Here is a 19,503-nt window from a genome sequence, read left to right as displayed (position 1 = left end):
CCTCCTCCTCCTCCTCCTCACATACCCGTCACTGTCCCTCCCCCTCCTCCTCCTCACATACCCGTCACTGTCCCTCCTCCTCGTCCTCACATACCGGTCACTGTCCCTCCTCCTCCTCCTCACATACCCGTCACTGTCCCCCCCTCCTCCTCCTCACATACCGGTCACTGTCCCCCTCCTCCTCCTCCTCACATACCGGTCACTGTCCCCCTCCTCCTCCTCCTCCTCACATACCGGTCACTGTCCCTCCTCCTCCTCCTCACATACCCGTCACTGTCCCCCCTCCTCCTCCTCACATACCCGTCACTGTCCCTCCTCCTCACATACCCGTCACTGTCCCTCCTCCTCACATACCCGTCACTGTCCCTCCTCCTCCTCCTGCTCACATACAGGTCACTGTCCCCCCCTCCTCCTCCTCACATACCGGTCACTGTCCCTCCTCCTCCTCCTCACATACCCGTCACTGTCCCTCCTCCTCCTCCTCCTCACATACAGGTCACTGTCCCCCCCTCCTCCTCCTCACATACCGGTCACTGTCCCTCCTCCTCCTCATATACAGGTCACTGTCCCCCCCTCCTCCTCCTCACATACCCGTCACTGTCCCTCCTCCTCCTCCTCCTCCTCCTCACATACCGGTCACTGTCCCCCTCCTCCTCCTCACATACCCGTCACTGTCCCCCCCTCCTCACATACCCGTCACTGTCCCCCCCTCCTCCTCCTCACATACCCGTCACTGTCTTTCCTCCTCCTCCTCACATACCCGTCACTGTCCCCCCCTCCTCCTCCTCACATACCCGTCACTGTCTCTCCTCCTCACATACCCGTCACTGTCCCTCCTCCTCACTTACCGGTCACTGTCCCTCCTGCTCCTCCTCACATACCCGTCACTGTCCCCCCTCCTCCTCCTCACATACCCGTCACTGTCCCCCCTACTCCTCCTCACATACCCGTCACTGTCCCTCCTCCTCCTCCTCACATACCGGTCACTGTCCCCCCTCCTCCTCCTCACTTACCGGTCACTGTCCCTCCTGCTCCTCCTCACATACCCGTCACTGTCCCCCCTCCTCCTCCTCACATACCCGTCACTGTCCCTCCTCCTCCTCCTCACATACCGGTCACTGTCCCCCCTCCTCCTCCTCCTCCTCACATACCCGTCACTGTCCCTCCTCCTCCTCCTCACATACCCGTCACTGTCCCTCCTCCTCCTCCTCACATACCCGTCACTGTCCCTCCTCCTCCTCACATACCCGTCACTGTCCCCCCTCCTCCTCCTCACATACCCGTCACTGTCCCCCCTCCTCCTCCTCACATACCCGTCACTGTCCCCCCTCCTCCTCCTCACATACCCGTCACTGTCCCTCCTCCTCCTCCTCCTCACATACCCGTCACTGTCCCCCCTCCTCCTCACATACCCGTCACTGTCCCTCCTCCTCCTCCTCACATACCCGTCACTGTCCCCCCTCCTCCTCACATACCCGTCACTGTCCCCCCTCCTCCTCCTCACATACCCGTCACTGTCCCTCCTCCTCCTCCTCCTCACATACCCGTCACTGTCCCTCCTCCTCCTCACATACCCGTCACTGTCCCCCCTCCTCCTCACATACCCGTCACTGTCCCTCCTCCTCACATACCCGTCACTGTCCCCCCTCCTCCTCACATACCCGTCACTGTCCCCCCTCCTCCTCCTCACATACCCGTCACTGTCCCTCCTCCTCCTCCTCCTCACATACCCGTCACTGTCCCCCCTCCTCCTCCTCACATACCCGTCACTGTACCTCCTCCTCCTCCTCACATACCCGTCACTGTCCCTCCTCCTCCTCCTCACATACCCGTCACTGTCCCCCCTCCTCCTCACATACCCGTCACTGTCCCCCCTCCTCCTCCTCACATACCCGTCACTGTCCCCCCTCCTCCTCCTCACATACCCGTCACTGTCCCTCCTCCTCCTCCTCCTCACATACCGGTCACTGTCCCTCCTCCTCATCTTCCTCTTCACATACCCGTCACTGTCCCCCCTCCTCCTCCTCACATACCCGTCACTGTCCCCCCTCCTCCTCCTCACATACCCGTCACTGTCCCCCCTCCTCCTCCTCACATACCCGTCACTGTCCCTCCTCCTCCTCACATACCGGTCACTGTCCCTCCTCCTCACATACCCGTCACTGTCCCCCCTCCTCCTCCTCACATACCCGTCACTGTCCCCCCCTCCTCCTCCTCACATACCCGTCACTGTCCCTCCTCCTCCTCCTCCTCCTCCTCACATACCCATCACTGTCCCTCCTCCTCCTCCTCCTCCTCCTCACATACCCGTCACTGTCCCTCCTCCTCCTCCTCACATACCCGTCACTGTCCCCCCTCCTCCCCCTCACATACCCGTCACTGTCCCCCCCTCCTCCTCACATACCCGTCACTGTCCCCCCTCCTCCTCCTCTTCACATACCCGTCACTGTCCCCCCCTCCTCCTCACATACCCGTCACTGTCCCCCCTCCTCCTCCTCTTCACATACCCGTCACTGTCCCCCCCTCCTCCTCACATACCCGTCACTGTCCCCCCTCCTCCTCCTCACATACCCGTCACTGTCCCCCCTCCTCCTCCTCACATACCGGTCACTGTCCCTCCTCCTTCTCTTCCTCTTCACATACCCGTCAGTGTCTCTCTCCTCCGGGCCCGGTTTCTCCGTTGTTCCTGTACGTCTTCCTCGCTCCCGTCACGAAGCGGCAAATAACGTGCGCGTCCTTGTCTGACCGCACCGCGCATGTGCCGATAGCACAGTCACGGCCGCCACCTTCTGGAGACAAAGAGAAGTGCAACATGTGGCCCAAACCAAGAGATTATATATATAATACCATCCCCCCGTTATATATCACTCCCGATAGCCATCCATTATATATCACCCTTGATATCCCCCCATTATATATCACTCCCGATATCCCCCCATTATATATCACTCCCGATATCCCCCCATTATATATCACTCCCGATATCCAACCATTATATATCACTCCTGATATCCAACCATTATATATCACCCCCGATATCCCCCCATTATATATCACCCCGATATCCCCCCATTATATATCACTCCCGATATCCACCCCGTTATATATCACCCCTGATATCCAACCATTATATATCACCCCCGATATCCCCCCATTATATATCACCCCTGATATCCACCCCATTATATATCACCCCCGATAGCCACCCATTATATATCACTCCCGATATCCCCCCATTATATATCACCCCGATATCCACCCATTATATATCACCCCAATATCCCCCCATTATATATCACCTCAATATCCCCCCATTATATATCACCCCGATATCCCCCCATTATATATCACCCCGATATCCACCCCATTATATATCACTCCCGATATCCACCCCATTATATATACCCCAATATCCCCCCATTATATATCACCCCGATTTCCCCCCATTATATATCACCCCGATATCCACCCCATTATATATCACCCCGATATCCACCCCATTATATATCACTCCCGATATCCCCCCATTATATATCACCCCAATATCCCCCCATTATATATCACCCCGATATCCCCCCATTATATATCACTCCCGATATCCCCCCATTATATATCACCCCAATATCCCCCCCATTATATATCACTCCCGATATCCACCCCATTATATATCACCCCAATATCCCCCATTATATATCACCCCAATATCCCCCATTATATATCACCCCAATATCCCCCATTATATATCACTCCCAATATATCCTCCCATTATATATCACTCCCGATATCCACCCCATTATATATCACTCCCGATATCCCCCCATTATATATCACCCCAATATCCCCCATTATATATCACCCCAATATCCCCCGTTATATATCACCCCGATATCCACCCCATTATATATCACTCCCGATATCCACCCCATTATATATCACCCCCGATATCCACCCCATTATATATCACCCCCGATATCCACCCCATTATATATCACTCCCGATATCCACCCCATTATATATCACCCTTGATATCCACCCCATTATATATCACCCCCGATATCCACCCCATTATATATCACCCCCGATATCCACCCCATTATATATCACTCCCGATATCCACCCCATTATATATCACCCATGATGTCCCCCATTATATATCAGCCCCCATATCCACCCCATTAAATATCACTCCCAATATCCACCCCATTATATATCACTCCCAATATCCATCCCATTATATATTACCCCTGATATCCAACCATTATATATCACCCCCGTTATCCCCCCATTATATATCACCCCTGATATCCACCCCATTATATATCACCCCCGATATCCACCCCATTATATATCACCCCCGATATCCACCCCATTTTTAGATCACTCCCGATATCCACCCCAATATATATCATCCTGATATCCACCCCATTATATATCACCCCGATATCTATCCCAATTTATATCACCCCGATATCCCCCATTATATATCACTCCCAATATCCACCCCATTATATATCACCCCGATATCCGCCCCATTATATATCACCCCGATATCCCCCATTATATATCACTCCCGATATCCCCCATTATATATCACCCCCAATATCCACCCCATTATATATCACCCCGATATCCACCCCATTATATATCACCCTCAATATCCAAGCCATTATATAATACCCCCAATATCCATCCCATTATACATCACCCTCAATATCCAAGCCATTATATAAAATCCCCCAATATCCACCCCATTATATATCACCCCCGATAGCCACCCCATTATATATAACTCCCGATATCACCCCATTATATATCACCCCCGATATCCCCCCATTATATATCACCCCCGATATCCACCCCATTATATATCACTCCCGATATCACCCCATTATATATCATCCCCGATATCCCCCTGTCAGATTCCGTCAGTGACAACACCGGGGAGATCACATGATATCCCACTGCTGCCACCAATTTGTCAGGGTTCCACAGTGACACCGGGGAGATCCCACAATATCTCACTGCTGCCGTCACTTTGTCAGGATTTCGTCAGGGATTCACAAGCACACGATCCCGACTACTCCATACGTAGGTATCGGCAAGCGACCAATGAGCGTATGGCGTCATACCTCCGGATTCCAACTCATGGAATATGTGTGTACGCCCCCGTTCGGTCACTGTCAGCTTCACGATAGCCCAATTATTATTATTCGCTGCCACCACCGGCCGAGTTTGAAATATAATACAGGCCTGGCCGGACGCCTGCTTTCTGGTAGCATATGGCTTTGGGGGAGGGAACGATTAGAGGGCAAAAAAAAAAAAACTATTACATTTTATATTTAATCCAAAAGGGATTCAGTGTTATGAAAAATATACAAGATTTTACAAAAGGGGACAATACAATACATATGCAGTTACACAAAATAAACAGGATTAAAGCAGAAACTTACTATAAGATCGCTGAGACGATTCAATATAGGTGGAGGGGAGGCACTCCATTTGATTAGACTGTTATCGAACAGGATACTTTGCTATAATAAATATATACTCCTCGCAATGAATATGGATCAATCTTCAGTTGTATTTTTTATGCCGAAGAGGGGACCTGCCCACATGCCCCTTGTGCTGACATTATGTGGGCTGGGCTTCACCCTTCATGTTTTTATTAAAAACTCTAACTTCTTTGATAACTCCTCACTGGTTGATCGCAGAAGCCCGAAAGTGATACCATATTTTTTATTATGAGTTTACCTTTCCATAGAGACTACACACGGCATAGTTGCAATCCGTTATTCTGGCACTTTTGCGTCACAGCTCCCTGTTGCATGTCACACTCTGCAACAGCACTACTTCTGCATGTCACACTCTTCCCTCCTTTTTGAATGTCGTCCTCGACATTCGTCTTAATTGGTCAATCTGACCAATTCTGAGACAGTGGTGAAAGTTGGATAACTTTATATACAAATTGGCATTGTGAAATTGGTATAACGTTCATAAACATTGATAACAACCTATTCTTACGACCTTTTTCTTGTAGGGCGCCTGTAAGAAATAAACAATTAACACAATTAAAACAATCAGCGTCTCTTCAGCTGGAGCTTTTCGTACAGTACGTCTTCTCTCTCACTAGGCTTTAACAGTTCTTTGTTTCTACAAAGTCTTTTAAGAAAAATCAAAGCATGAAAACAAGTCTTTCCAGTAGGCAACATCTTCCATACTGCCTCTCGGTGGTGAATACCACTCAAGTGGGCTTACCTGGTCCGCAGGCAGAGATACCTGTTTCCAGTCGACAGTCCTTGGCACTTTACTCGGTTCACCAAGTGTCTCATACGTCAGCATCACGGGCCTCCTCACTTCTCGAGTCAACATCCTCCTGGTGGGTTGTTCCTCAGATACCACGGGTTCTTCGGTCATAGGAGTTTCTTCCGCTGCACTCATTTCCCGTGCTTCCTCAGATGCTCTTGGAGCTGCCTCTGTAAGTTCCTGTACTTCTCCTGAATCGCCTGTTTCCGCACGGTCTGGTAATTCCGCTCCTCCTGAGTGTCGATCGGTCTCTTCAAGCACCGGTGTTCAATCATCAGATCTGAATTGGACTTCATCTGTACTCCTTGGTACGAACTCTGGAGCCTCAGGACTTAGTTCACTCTCCTGAGGATGGTACATCCCTCTCCTTGTCGGTCCGAGAAATACAACGGTGTATTCTTCTCCATCGGAACTTTAATAATAATAATAATAATTTGTATTTCTATAGCGCCAACATATTCCGCAGCACTTTACAATTAAGCGGGGACATGTACAGACAATAAATTCAATACAAGGTGAGACAGTGAACAGTTACATCAGGAGTGAGGGTCCGGCTGCTCGCTGCTTACATTCTACAAGGAAATGGGGGGACACAATAGGTGAAAAGTGCTTGTTATTTCAGGTCTGGCAATTATAATAAGTTGGGATTATCATATAAAGCTGTATGATCCGGTCATCAGCCCGTATGTTTAAGGGCAATAATCAACTATCGAGTGCAGTTATCGTGTGCATGGAGGGTGTAGAGACAGATGAACAGTAGGGAGCAGATTCTGAATAGTATTTAGGAGGGAACAGGGGAAGGTTAGATTACTGAGTAGTTGAGGTGGTAAACTTGTTTAAAGAGATGGGTTTTTAAAGCGCGCTTGAAGACGTGGGGCTAGGCATCAGTCGGATCGTCTGGGGTAGAGCATTCCAGAGAACTGGCGCAGCACGAGAGAAGTCTTGGAGACGGAGATGCGAGGTTCGGATTATGGGGGATGTTAGTCTTAGGTCATTTGAGGAACGGAGGGCACGTGTAGGGCGATAGACAGAAATGAGAGAGGAGATATAAGGCGGTGCAGAACTGTGGAGAGCTTTGTGGGTGAGAGCGATGAGTTTATATTGGACCCTGTAGCGTATGGGTAACCAGTGTAATGACTGGCACAAGGTGGAGGCATCAGTGAAGCGGCTGGACAGAAATGCGACCCTGACTGCCGCATTCAGGACGGATTGGAGAGGAGAAATTTTGGTAAGAGGGAGACTGACCAGTAGAGAGTTGCAGTAGTCCGGACGAGAGTGAATAAGAGACAGTAAGAGTTTTAGCAGTTTCCAAAGTGAGAAAAGATTGGATTCTGGAGATATTTATAAGGTGCAGGTGACAAGAGTGAGTGATCGGATATAGGGAGTAAAGGAAAGGTTAGTGTCGAATATGACCCCAAGGCAGCGGGCGTGCTGCTGGGAGTTATGGTTGAACCCTCCAAGGTAATTTCCATGTTAGGTAGAGTTAGGTTAGTAGAGGGGGGAAACACAAGAAGTTCAGTTTTGGAGAGATTCAGTTTAAGATAGAGGGAAGACATGATGTTATAGACAGCGGACAGACAATCCTTGGTATTTTGTATTAGGGTGGGGGTGATGTCAGGTGAAGAGGTGTATAGTTCGGTGTTGTCAGCATAGAGATGATACTGGAACCCAAATCTGCTGATTGTTTGTCCACTAGGAGCAGTGTATAGAGAAGAAGAGGAGGGGGCCTAGGACTGAGCCGTGCGGGACCCCGATAGTAAGGGGACGAGGAGGGGAAGAGGAGCCGGCAAAAGATACCATGAAGGAGCGGTCAGAGAGGTAGGAGGAGAACCAGGAGAGAACGGTGTCCTTGAGGCCGATAGAGCGGAGCATAGTGAGGAGGAGCTGGTGATCCACAGTGTCGAATGCTGCAGAGATCCAGGAGAATCAGCAGAGAGATCCAGGAGATCAGCAGAGAGATCCAGGAGATCAGCAGAGAGATCCAGGAGATCAGCAGAGAGATCCAGGAGATCAGCTGGGAGCAGTGACCATTAGATTTAGCTGTTAGTAGATCAGATCATTAGAGACTTTAGCGAGGGCAGTTTCAGTAGAGTGTAAGGAGCGGAAACCAGATTGTAGAGGGTGGAGGAGAGAGTTATCTGAGAGATAGCGGATTAGACGGGAGTGGACCAGCCGTTCCAGGATATTTAGAGATAAAGGGAAGATTAGAGACCGGTCTGTAGTTAGCAGTGCAGTTCTGGTCCAGGGATGGCTTTTTAAGTAAAGGGGTTATGATGGCTTGTTTAAATGAGGAGGGAAAGATACCTGAAGAGAGAGAGAGGTTAAATATTTTAGTCAGGTGAGTGGTGACCACCGGTGAGAGAGACTGCAGGAGATGTCAAGGAATGGGGTCACTGTTGCTGGTTGTAGGCCGAGAAGAAGCAAGGAGCTGGGTAACTTCTGTGGCGCCCCTGAGGGTTCGGTCGCCACAGAGGTACTGCACCTCACCCAGAGGTGTGGTATCTCCTTCTCTCAGGTAAGGAGGGAGTGCTGCCCGGAACCCCAACACCAGCATCCAACACTACACTGCTCCAGGCCGGCTGGAGGAGCAACATGCAATGTGTTTCCTGCTGAGCCCTGACCCTGGCTGGGGTGGGGGGAACCCAAAGGTAGGGAGAACCAGTAGTGGGTGTGGGTGGAGGAAGTAGTTTAGGGGAACACTCATACAGTAGATATATAAAAGGTAGACATCTTAAAACGGAGTTGGTTGTTGAGTAGGGACAGTTCAGAGGAACAGTCTGGGAGCAGAGTCTCAGTAGGAGCTCTGCTCCACTACAAGGGTCCAGGACTGAGTCCCAGGAGGAGAGCAGGGAGTAAGCTCCGTTCTACAGAAGGGATCCTAGGGAAGTACGGCGATTGCAGGCGGCACCCGTACACCCCGAACCTGCCAAGTGTCAGGAGGATCTAGGCCGCAAGAAGGGGACTGGCCCCTGGCCCAGTCGTGCAGCTTCAGGCCTCGGCTGGAAAAACCGGAGGCTTCTGACTTCTATAGCCAGGAGCCAAACTCCTACTTCAATCCAAGTAAGGTCAAGCAGGTCTGTGTAACTCCGACGGACAGGGGGGACCTCGCAGCACCCGAACAGGATTCACATTGGGAAGCACAGGACAGGAGGGAGTAAGACCCAGCGTGAAGTCGGTCTAGAGAGGCACATAAGAAAGTGGGGTTCTGCCAGGTACACCCGAGCTGCCTGAGGAAGGACTGAACCCCTGCCCGGTGAACGCAGTGCGACGCGGGAGGCTTGCACTAGTACTGTGCACCTGTGGACTGTCTAAGAACTGTGAGTAAATCTTGGATGACTGCACTGTGTTGCCTCCGCTCCTTTATTTCGCCAGTGCCATTTCCCTCCCTGCACTACAACGCCCAGTGCGCCCCTCAATTCTTCTTCACTGCCCTGAGGCCTGCTCCACCTGTGGGGAGCCATTCCATCTCAAGCTGCCCTAACACCTGCCTCAGAGGACTGTCGCAGCGCTGGTGATCCTCACCAGACACCACAGGTGGCGTCACGAAAAACCCCATATAAAAATATTCCCCTTTTTGAGTGACCGCCCTGAGCCACGGACCGGACCAGCCACCGTGACATCCCCCGTCATCCAGAGGCCCGGCAGCCGAGTACCCCACGGCCCTGGGGGCGAGTCACTTCTTCTTCTGTGACAGGCTAGTGAGCTTGAAGTGCGGCAGGGAAGGGGATCCAGGCACTGAGGAGATTGGGCTGAGATGTCCTGTTGGATGTGGTTGATTTTTTCCAGGAAATGAGTGGCCAGATCCTCCCCGCTGAGGTTGGTGGTGGGGGTCTGTGCTTTAGGTTTCAGGAGGGGGTTTAAAGTTTCAAAAAGTCGTTTTGGATTCTCGGACAGTGAAGTGATGAGGGTGGTGAAGTAGGATTGTTTGGCCAGATGAAGGGCAGAGTTATAAGTTTTGAGCATGATCTTATAGTGGATGAAGTCTTCTGATAAAAGAGATTTTCTCCACAGACGCTCAGCACCTTGAGCAGCGCTGGAGAAAACGTGTTTGCATCGTGTGCCAGGGCTGCCGTTGTCTGTGTCGGGTCTTTCTGCGTGTAGAAGGTGCTGCTTCATCTAGGGCGCTCTGCAGGGTATTATAGTAGTTTGACAATGCTAAGTCTGGACAGGAGAGCGAGGAGATGGGGGCTAAAGATGACTGCAGATTGTCCATTAGCTGCTGTGTATTAATGGTATGTGTATTCCTATAAGTGTGGTAAGTGGGGGTGTCCCAAGTGAGGAGACAATTCTTAACAGAGAAGGAAAGAAGGTTGTGGTCCGAGAGCGGGAGAGGGGAGTTAGTAAAGTCATGCGGAGAGCAGATGTGGCACCCCTGAGGGTTCAGTCGCCACAGAGGTACTGCACCTCACCCAGAGGTGTGGTGTGTCCCTTCTCTCTGGTAAGGAGGGAGTGCTGCCCGGAACCCCAACACCTACATCCAACACTACACTGCTCCAGGCCAGCAGGAGGGGCAAGACGCAATGTAGTTTTCTGCTGAGCCCTGACCCTGGCTGGGGTGTGGGGGAACCCAAAGTCAGGGGGAACCAGTAGTGGGTGTGGGTGGAGGAAGTAGTTTAGGGGAGCACTCATACAGTAGATATACAGTACAGACCAAAAGTTTGGACACACCTTCTCATTTAAAGATTCTTCTGTATTTTCATGGCTATGAAAATTGTACATTCACACTGAAGGCATCAAAACTATGAATTACCACATGTGGAATTATATACTTACCAAAAAAGTGTGAAACAACTGACAATATGTCTTATATTCTAGGTTCTTCAAAGTAGCCACCTTTTGCTTTGATGACTGCTTTGCACACTCTTGGCTTTCTCTTGATGACCTTCAAGAGGTAGTCACCGGAAATGGTCTTCACTTCACAGGTGTGCCCTGTCAGGTTTAATAAGTGGGATTTCTTGCCTTATAAATGGGGTTGGGACCATCAGTTGTGTTGTGCAGAAGTCTGGTGGATACACAGCTGATAGTCCTACTGAATAGACTGTTAGAATTTGTATTATGGCAAGAAAAAAGCAGCTAAGTAAAGAAAAACGGGTGGCCATCATTACTTTAAGAAATGAAGGTCAGTCAGTCCGAAAAATTGGGCAAACTTTGAAAGCGTCCCCAAGTGCAGTTGCAAAAACCATCAAGCGCTACAAAGAAACTGGCTCACATGAGGACCGCCCCAGGAAAGGAAGACCAAGAGTCACCTCTGCTTCTGAGGATAAGTTTATCCGAGTCACCAGCCTCAGAAATCGCAGGTTAACAGCAGCTCAGATTAGAGACCGGGTCAATGCCACACAGAGTTCTAGCAGCAGACACATCTCTACAACAACTGATAAGAGGAGACTTTGTGCAGCAGGCCTTCATGGTAAAATAGCTGCTAGGAAACCACTGCTAAGGACAGGCAACAAGCAGAAGAGACTTGTTTGGGCTAAAGAACACAAGGAATGGACATTAGACCAGTGGAAATCTGTGCTTTGGTCTGATGAGTCCAAATTTGAGATCTTTGGTTCCAACCATCGTGTCTTTGTGCGATGCAGAAAAGGTGAACGGATGGACTCTACATGCCTGGTTCCCACCGTGAAGCATGGAGGAGGAGGTGTGATGGTGTGGGGGGGGCTTTGCTGGTGACACTGTTGGGGATTTATTCAATATTGAAGGCATACTGAACCAGCATGGCTACCACAGCATCTTGCAGCGGCATGCTATTCCATCCGGTTTGCGTTTAGTTGGACCATCATTTATTTTTCAACAGGACAATGACCCCAAACACACCTCCAGGCTGTGTAAGGGCTATTTGACCAAGAGGGAGAGTGATGGGGGGCTACACCAGATGACCTGGCCTCCACAGTCACCAGACCTGAACCCAATCGAGATGGTTTGGGGTGAGCTGGACCGCAGAGTGAAGGCAAAAGGGCCAACAAGTGCTAAGCATCTCTGGGAACTCCTTCAAGATTGTTGGAAGACCATTTCCGGTGACTACCTCTTGAAGCTCATCAAGAGAAAGCCAAGAGTGTGCAAAGCAGTCATCAAAGCAAAAGGTGGCTACTGTGAAGACCCTAGAATATAAGACATATTTTCAGTGGTTTCACACTTTTTTGTTAAGTATATAATTCCACATGTGGTAATTCATAGTTTTGATGCCTTCAGTGTGAATGTACAATTTTCATAGTCATGAAAATTCAGAAAAATCTTTAAATGAGAAAGTGTGTCCAAACTTTTGGTCTGTACTGTATAAAAGGTAGACATCTTAAAACGGAGTTGGTTGTTGAGTAGGGACAGTTCAGAGGAACAGTCTGGGAGCAGAGTCTCAGTAGGAGCTCTGCTCCACTACAAGGGTCCAGGACTGAGGCCCAGGAGGGGAGCAGGGAGTAGGCTCCGTTCTGCAGAAGGGATCCTAGGGGGGTACGGCGAGTGCAGGCGGCACCCATACACCCCGAACCTGCCAAGTGTCAGGAGGATCTAGGCCGCAAGAAGGGGACCGGCCCTTGGCCCAGTCGTGCAGCTTCAGGCCTCGGCTGGAAAAAACAGAGGCCTCTGGCTTCTACAGCCAGAAGCCAAACCCCCCACTCCAATCCAAGTAAGGTCAAGCAGGTCTGTGCAACTCCGACGGACAGGGGGGACCTCGCAGAACCCGAACACGATTCACAGTGGGAAGGGCACGGCAGGAGGGAGTAAGACCCAGCGTGAAGTCGGTCTAGAGAGGTACATAAGAAAGTAGGGTTCTGCCAGGTACACCCGAGCTGCCTGAGGAAGGACTGAACCCCTGCCCGGTGAACGCAGTGCGACGCGGGAGGCTTGCACCCGTACAGTGCACCTGTGGACTGTCTAAGAACTGTGAGTAAATCTTGGATGACTGCACTGTGTTGCCTCCGTTCCTTTCTTTCGCCGGCGCCATTTCCCTCCCTGCACTACAACGCCCAGCGCAACCTGCATCGTTTTCACTGCCCTGAGGCCTGCTCCACCTGTGGGGAGCCATTCCATCTCAAGCTGCCCTAACACCTGCCTCAAAGGACTGTCGCAGCGCTGGTGATCCTCACCAGACACCACAGGTGGCGTCACAACAAATCCCCTATAAATATCCCCTTTTTGCACTGACCGCCCTGGGTCACGGACCGGACCAGCCACCGTGATCTCCCCCAAAAGCAGCCTTAAGGCCCAGCTGCCGAGTACCCCACGGCCCTGGGGGCGAGTCACAGAGACGGGAGAAAGCCAGGTCCAAAGTATTCCCGTCTTCATGCGTATGAGAGTTAGTAAACTGTGAGAGACCGAATGAGGAGGTTAGAAAAAGTAGATGAGAGGCAGATTGTGAGAGGGGATCATCGATGGGGATGTCAAAGTCTTCCATGATGAGGGTGGGGATGTCACAGGATAGAAAGTGAGGAGGTCAGGTGGCAAAGTGATCCAAGAACTGGTGGGAGGAGCCTGGAGGGCGATACACGAACGCCACTCTCAGGGAGTCCACCTCCGGAGCTTCAGTCTGTGGTGGTCCCTTAGTCGATCTCGGACGATGTCGGTCTACTTCTGGGAAGTCTTGTTGTGGTGGGAGATAATCACAGGGTAGTAGTAAATTCCGATGGACTATTCTGGTTTTCTTGTCTCCTGTTTCCAATCGGATTTCATACACTGGGCTGTCATCAGCTTTCCTCCTTATGACCACATACACCTTGTCTTCCCAGTACGAACAAAGTTTTCCTGGACCGCCTTTCTCACGTACGTTCTTGACTAGCACCCGGCTTCTTGGTGCCAATTCTGCTCCATAACATTTTTGATCATAGTACTCCTTACTCTTGCTCTGTCCTTGCGTAACCACTTTGGACTCTATGTTGTATGCCTCTGCCATCCGTTCCTTCCATTTCTACGGATACGTTCTGTAAGTCTCTGACACCGGCGTATCGAATATGATGTCGATTGGCAGTCTTGGTGATCGTCCATACAATAGGAAAAAGGGTGAGTAACCCGTTGCATCGCTCTTTGTACAGTTATAGGCATGTACCACTTTTGACAGAGAACTCTTCCAGTCTTTCTTCTCGTCAGCTGTTAAAGTGCGCAACATCGACAATAATGTCCGGTTAAAACGTTCCACTTGTCCATTACCCTCTGTTGATAGGGCGTTGTGTGGGATCTCTGAATTCTACAGTACCTTCCTAGCTTGGCAAAGAGCTGGTTCTCAAATTCTCTTCCTTGGTCGTGGTGTAACCTCGTAGGAAACCCAAACCTCAAAGCAAAATCATTGAAGATCTTCCCTGCCGCTGTTCGACCTGCTATATTGGTGGTGGCATATGCTTGAGAAAATCGAGTGAAATGGTCCATCACCACCAAGATGTATTCGTAACCACCCTTGCACGTCTCGAGATGTAGAATGTCTATTGAGACCATCCCAAATGTATACGTAGTTTGGATATTGCCCATAGGTGCCCGGGTTGATGTGTTGGTATGTTTATCTTTCAGACACCCACATTCCCTGGTCACGTACCTCTCAATATCGCTCTGCATGTATGGCCAGAAGAAACGTTCATGGATCAAGTTGGTTGTCCTTTCCACTCCCAGGTGTCCCATGTTTTCATGGAGTTCTTTGAAGACCGACCTATGGAATAATGTGGGTAGTACCAACTGCTGGTTTTGTCCTCCTTTACGATACAGGATACCGTCTTCACTGAGGTAGAGCTTCGTCCATTCTTTAATTAAAACAGACACTGCTGGTGAATCATTGTCTCTCTCTCGTTTACTTGGAAACCGATTTTGGTCCACATAAAGTAGTATTCTACCAATTATCTGATTTTCCCATTGTGCTCTACGGATTTTCCCTTTTGGTAGTTGTTGAATAGACCGGGGGTGATCTTGTTCTTTCGCTTTTATGGTGGTTTCCACCGTCAACGGACACCACAATGGTGTGTCTTCCTCCTGATAAGCTTGTACTGCTTGGGTAGTGCTCTCAAATACTTCCAGACTGACTTCCTCCGAGCATTCTTGCATGAACTCCTCAGGCTCTAGTGGCATTCTTGACAATCCGTCAGCATCCGCATTGCATTTTCCTGGCCTGTACTTGATGCTGAAATTGAAGTCAGCTAGTTTAGCGACCCATCTCTGACCCGTTGCATTCAGTTTGGCTGTAGTAAGGACACAGGTCAAAGGGTTGTTATCAGTGTATACCTCAAACTCTTTGATGTAGTAGAGATAATCTCTAAATCGTTCACAGATAGCCAATTTCAGTGCCAGGAACTCCAATTTTCCGGAATGTAGATGGTAATTCTTCTCGGCATCTGTCAATGTTCTAGAACCGTAACCGATGACTCTCAATTTTCCATCTTGAAGTTGAAATCAGGATATCCCAAGATGGGTGGTTTTACAAGGTAGTCTACTAGTTCTTCCGATACCTCCTGGTGGTCTGCTGTCCAGAGAATGGGCTGTTGGGACGAAACAGCGTTGTTTCTTCTAAGCCTGGTTCTACCCGCGTTCTTCTTTTTCTCCAAGGGTGCTGTCGTCTCTGTCGTCCCCCCCAAGCAGAGTTATAGTGGGGCGGCAATCCTGGAGAAGTTCCGAATGTAAGTACGATAGTAGGAGAGGAATCCTAATATCTGCCTCAACTCCCCGACGGTAGAGGGACGCTTGTCTTTTAAGGCCAGTACCGGAGCGATTTCTGCTGGGTCCATGGTATATCCTTCTCCGGACACAATTTTCCCTAAAAATCGGACTTGCCTTTTGAACGGTTCACACTGCTTTGGGATCAACTTAAGTCCATGTTGTTGATGTAACGGGTCCGGGAGGCGGACTGTAACGGGTCCGGGAGGCGGAACCTCTGAGCTACTATACAAGGGGGCGGCCCTTGTAAGGGAGCGGGTGGCAGTCTCTGGGTGAACGGACAGGGAGTTACGGCAAGTGATCAGGGCAGTCTCTGGGTAAGGGGTAGGTACGACCTGTGATGGCAGAGCCTCCGGGTAGGCTAGCAGGCAGGTGGTAGATGTGTGCTCCCAGGTGAGCAAGCGAGAGTCTCTGGAATAGCAGGTGGTCACGGCACGTGACGGCGGAACCTCCGGGCTGGCAGGCAGGTAGGTAACGGAGAAGCGCTCCCAGGTGAGCGGGCAAGAGTCTCTGGAATAGCTGATGGTCACCGCACGTGACAACGGGACCTCCGGGCTGGCAAGCAGGCAGGTAACGGAGATGCGCTCCCAGGTGAGCGGGCAAGAGTCTGGAGTAGCTGGTGGTCACAGCACGTGACAACGGAGCCTCCGGGCTGGCAAGCAGGCAGATAACGGAGAAGCGCTCCCAGGTGAGCGGGCAAGCTGGTCCATAGACAGACTGACCGGAGTAGTAAGGCAGACCGTCGGACCTCAGGCAAGCAGGCAGGTAGCTGATATGCGCTCCCAGGTGAGCGGGCAGGCTGGTCCTTTAGACAGACTGACAGGAGTAGTAAGGCAGACCGTCGGACCTCAGACTGGCAGACAGGTAACAAGTATTCAGGCAGGAATCAGGCAGGTAACTGGCAGGTACTGGCAGGTAACTAGCAGGAAACTGGCAGGAAACTGGCAGGTAACTGGCAACGGGACCTGAGGGCTGAAGCACAGGTGAGACACAGGTGCAAACAACATTGCTCGGGCACCTCCATTTTGGAGGAGGTGCCTTATATATGATGAAGTCCTCCGGCCATTGGCCGGGGACTCTTTAGGGCGGCGCGCGCGGCCCCTTTAAGAGGAGGGGAGCGCGCGCGCGCGCGCCCTAAGCACAGGGGCCGGGAAGGAGCGCGCGCTGAGAGCAGAGCAGGAGGAGGACGCCGGGACGGAGCGCGCGCTGACAGCAGAGCGGGGGGAGGAAGCCGGGCACGGAGCAGAGCGGTGAGAGGAGCAGCGTCCCTGCCTAGCAGAGGGCAGGGACGCCGGCACTACAGTACCCCCCCCTTTAGGCCCCCCCTTTTTTAGGCCAGACAGAAATTTAGCTAGGATGAGAGGGGCATGGATGTTCTCCCGGGGCTCCCACGTTCTCTCCTCAGGACCAAACCCCTTCCAATCTACCAGGAAAAAGGTCTTTCCTCTTACCCTTTTGGTGGCAAGAATGTTCTCTACCTCAAACTCGTCCTCAGCAGAAACCGGAGCAGGAGGCGTACCTGTAGACTTGGAAAAAGAGTTAAGTACCACAGGTTTGAGGAGAGACACATGGAAGGAGTTAGGGATCCGTAAGTTGGCCGGGAGTTTCAATTTATAGGCCACCGGGTTGATCTGACTGATGACCTCCAGTGGGCCGATGAACCGAGGCCCTAACTTATAGGAAGGGATCTTGAGCCGGACATATTTGGACGAGAGCCAGACTTTATCCCCAGGGCGGAATTGAGGAGGGTCCAGACGTTTTTTGTCAGCGTGTCTTTTCATACGCTCGGATGACAGAAGGAGTGCGGACCGGGTACTCTCCCATATGGAGGAAAATTTGTTAACAAGAGATTCCGCAGCCGGATTGTCCGCCGAGGTGGAGACGGGAAACGGGATCCGAGGATGCTGACCGTAGACTACAAAAAACGGGGATTTGGAGGAAGACTCGCTCTCGTGATTGTTGTACGAGAATTCGGCCCATGGCAGGAGATCCACCCAGTCAGAATGGTGGGCATTAACGAAGTGCCGAAGGTAACTGGTCAGGTTCTGATTGATCCGCTCCACTTGACCATTAGACTGTGGGTGGTAAGCGGAGGAGAAGTCCAGGGTGACGTCCAGCAATTTACAAGTGGCTCTCCAGAAACGGGAAGTGAACTGTACCCCACGATCCGACACGATGTGACGGGGCAGGCCATGAAGACGGAAGATGTGGCGGATAAAGTCTTTAGCCAGCTCGGGTGCAGACGGAAGACCTGGCAGTGGAATGAAGTGAGCCATCTTGGAGAAGCGGTCAGCGACCACCCAAATGACCGTACAACCGGCAGAGACGGGCAGATCAGTAATGAAGTCCATCGCTATATGCTGCCAGGGGGCAGCAGGTACTGGCAGAGGTAGGAGGCGGCCGGCCGGCAGGTGTCTCGGAACTTTGTTGCGGGCGCAGGACACACAGGCAGAAACAAAGTCTATTACATCCTTGTGCAGGTTAGGCCACCAGTAGTGCCGGGTAATAAGCTGGAGGGTCTTTTTCTGACCGGCGTGGCCAGCTAGTTTAGACGAATGACCCCAGTGTAGAATCTTCTCCCGATCAGGTACTGGTACGAACGTCTTACCAGGAGGAAGACGATTTAGACTCACGGGAGCCACCTGCATTACTCTGGCGGGATCGATGATATGTTTCGGATCCTCCTCGAGATCAGACACCAGAAAGGATCGAGACAAGGCATCCGCCTTGACGTTTTTGTCAGCCGGGCGAAAATGAAGGACAAAATCAAAACGAGCAAAAAACAAGGACCACCGGGCTTGGCGCGGGTTAAGTCTCTGGGCATGCTGGAGGTAAGCCAAGTTCTTGTGGTCAGTGTAAATTATTACCGGGTGAAGAGCCCCCTCGAGCAGGTAACGCCACTCCTCCAATGCCAGTTTGATGGCCAATAACTCTCGGTCTCCTATGGAATAGTTGCGCTCAGAGGAGGAGAAGAGTTTAGAGAAGAAGCCACAAGTTACCATCCTCCCGGAAGATGATTTTTGAGTAAGTACCGCTCCGGCTCCAGAGGAGGAGGCGTCAACTTCCAGGAAGAACTGCTTGTTGCCATCTGGGCGATGCAGCACCGGGGCGGAAGAGAAGGCCTGTTTAAGGGAAAGAAAGGCCTCCTCTGCTTCGGGTGGCCACTCTTTGGGATTAGTACCTTTACGGGTGAGCGCAGAAATTGGGGCCGTCCGGGAAGAGAAGTGTGGTATGAAGAGGCGGTAGTAGTTGGCGAAGCCCAGGAAACGCTGAATGGCCTTCAACCCCTCCGGTCGGGGCCATTTCTCGATGGCAGACAGTTTCTCAGGATCCATTTGAAGGCCGGTCTGAGAGATAATGTAGCCCAGAAACGGAAGCGAGGTCTGCTCAAAGAGGCACTTCTCAAATTTAGCGTAGAGATGGTTCTGCCTTAGCCTGAGCAGGACCTGACGAACGTCCCTCCGGTGAGTCTGGAGATCCGGAGAGAAGACCAAGATGTCGTCCAGGTACACCACTACGCAGGAGTAGAGAAGGTCCCGGAAGATGTCATTGACCAACTCTTGAAAGACGGCAGGAGCG

The 19,503-nt window shown here is 51.2% G+C and overlaps 1 protein-coding gene across 4 annotated transcripts in view; it reads right to left on the bottom strand.

Moving 5' to 3' along the window:
• The window catches only part of PIK3C2A (phosphatidylinositol-4-phosphate 3-kinase catalytic subunit type 2 alpha), a 252,274-nt gene that overhangs the window by 197,621 nt on the left and 35,150 nt on the right, over positions 1 to 19,503 (bottom strand). For 2 of the 4 annotated variants that reach the window (XM_073659039.1, XM_073659042.1), the window contains exons 2-3: positions 6,256 to 6,715; positions 2,644 to 2,789 (exon numbers count right to left, since the gene is read on the bottom strand). The gene's annotated coding sequence lies outside the window, so the exon portion shown is untranslated. Of the gene's footprint in view, positions 1 to 2,604; positions 2,790 to 6,255; positions 6,716 to 19,503 lie in introns of all 4 variants that reach the window. The other 2 variants (XM_073659041.1, XM_073659040.1) reach the window with 2 other exon arrangements.

This window comes from Phyllobates terribilis, unplaced genomic scaffold (assembly GCF_046119375.1).
Source record: "Phyllobates terribilis strain yellow unplaced genomic scaffold, ASM4611937v1 Scaffold_13__5_contigs__length_258822181, whole genome shotgun sequence".
NCBI classification, from domain to species: domain Eukaryota; kingdom Metazoa; phylum Chordata; class Amphibia; order Anura; family Dendrobatidae; genus Phyllobates; species Phyllobates terribilis.
Note: the sequence above shows the minus strand (reverse complement) of the source record. Positions and strands in the feature narration are given on the sequence as shown.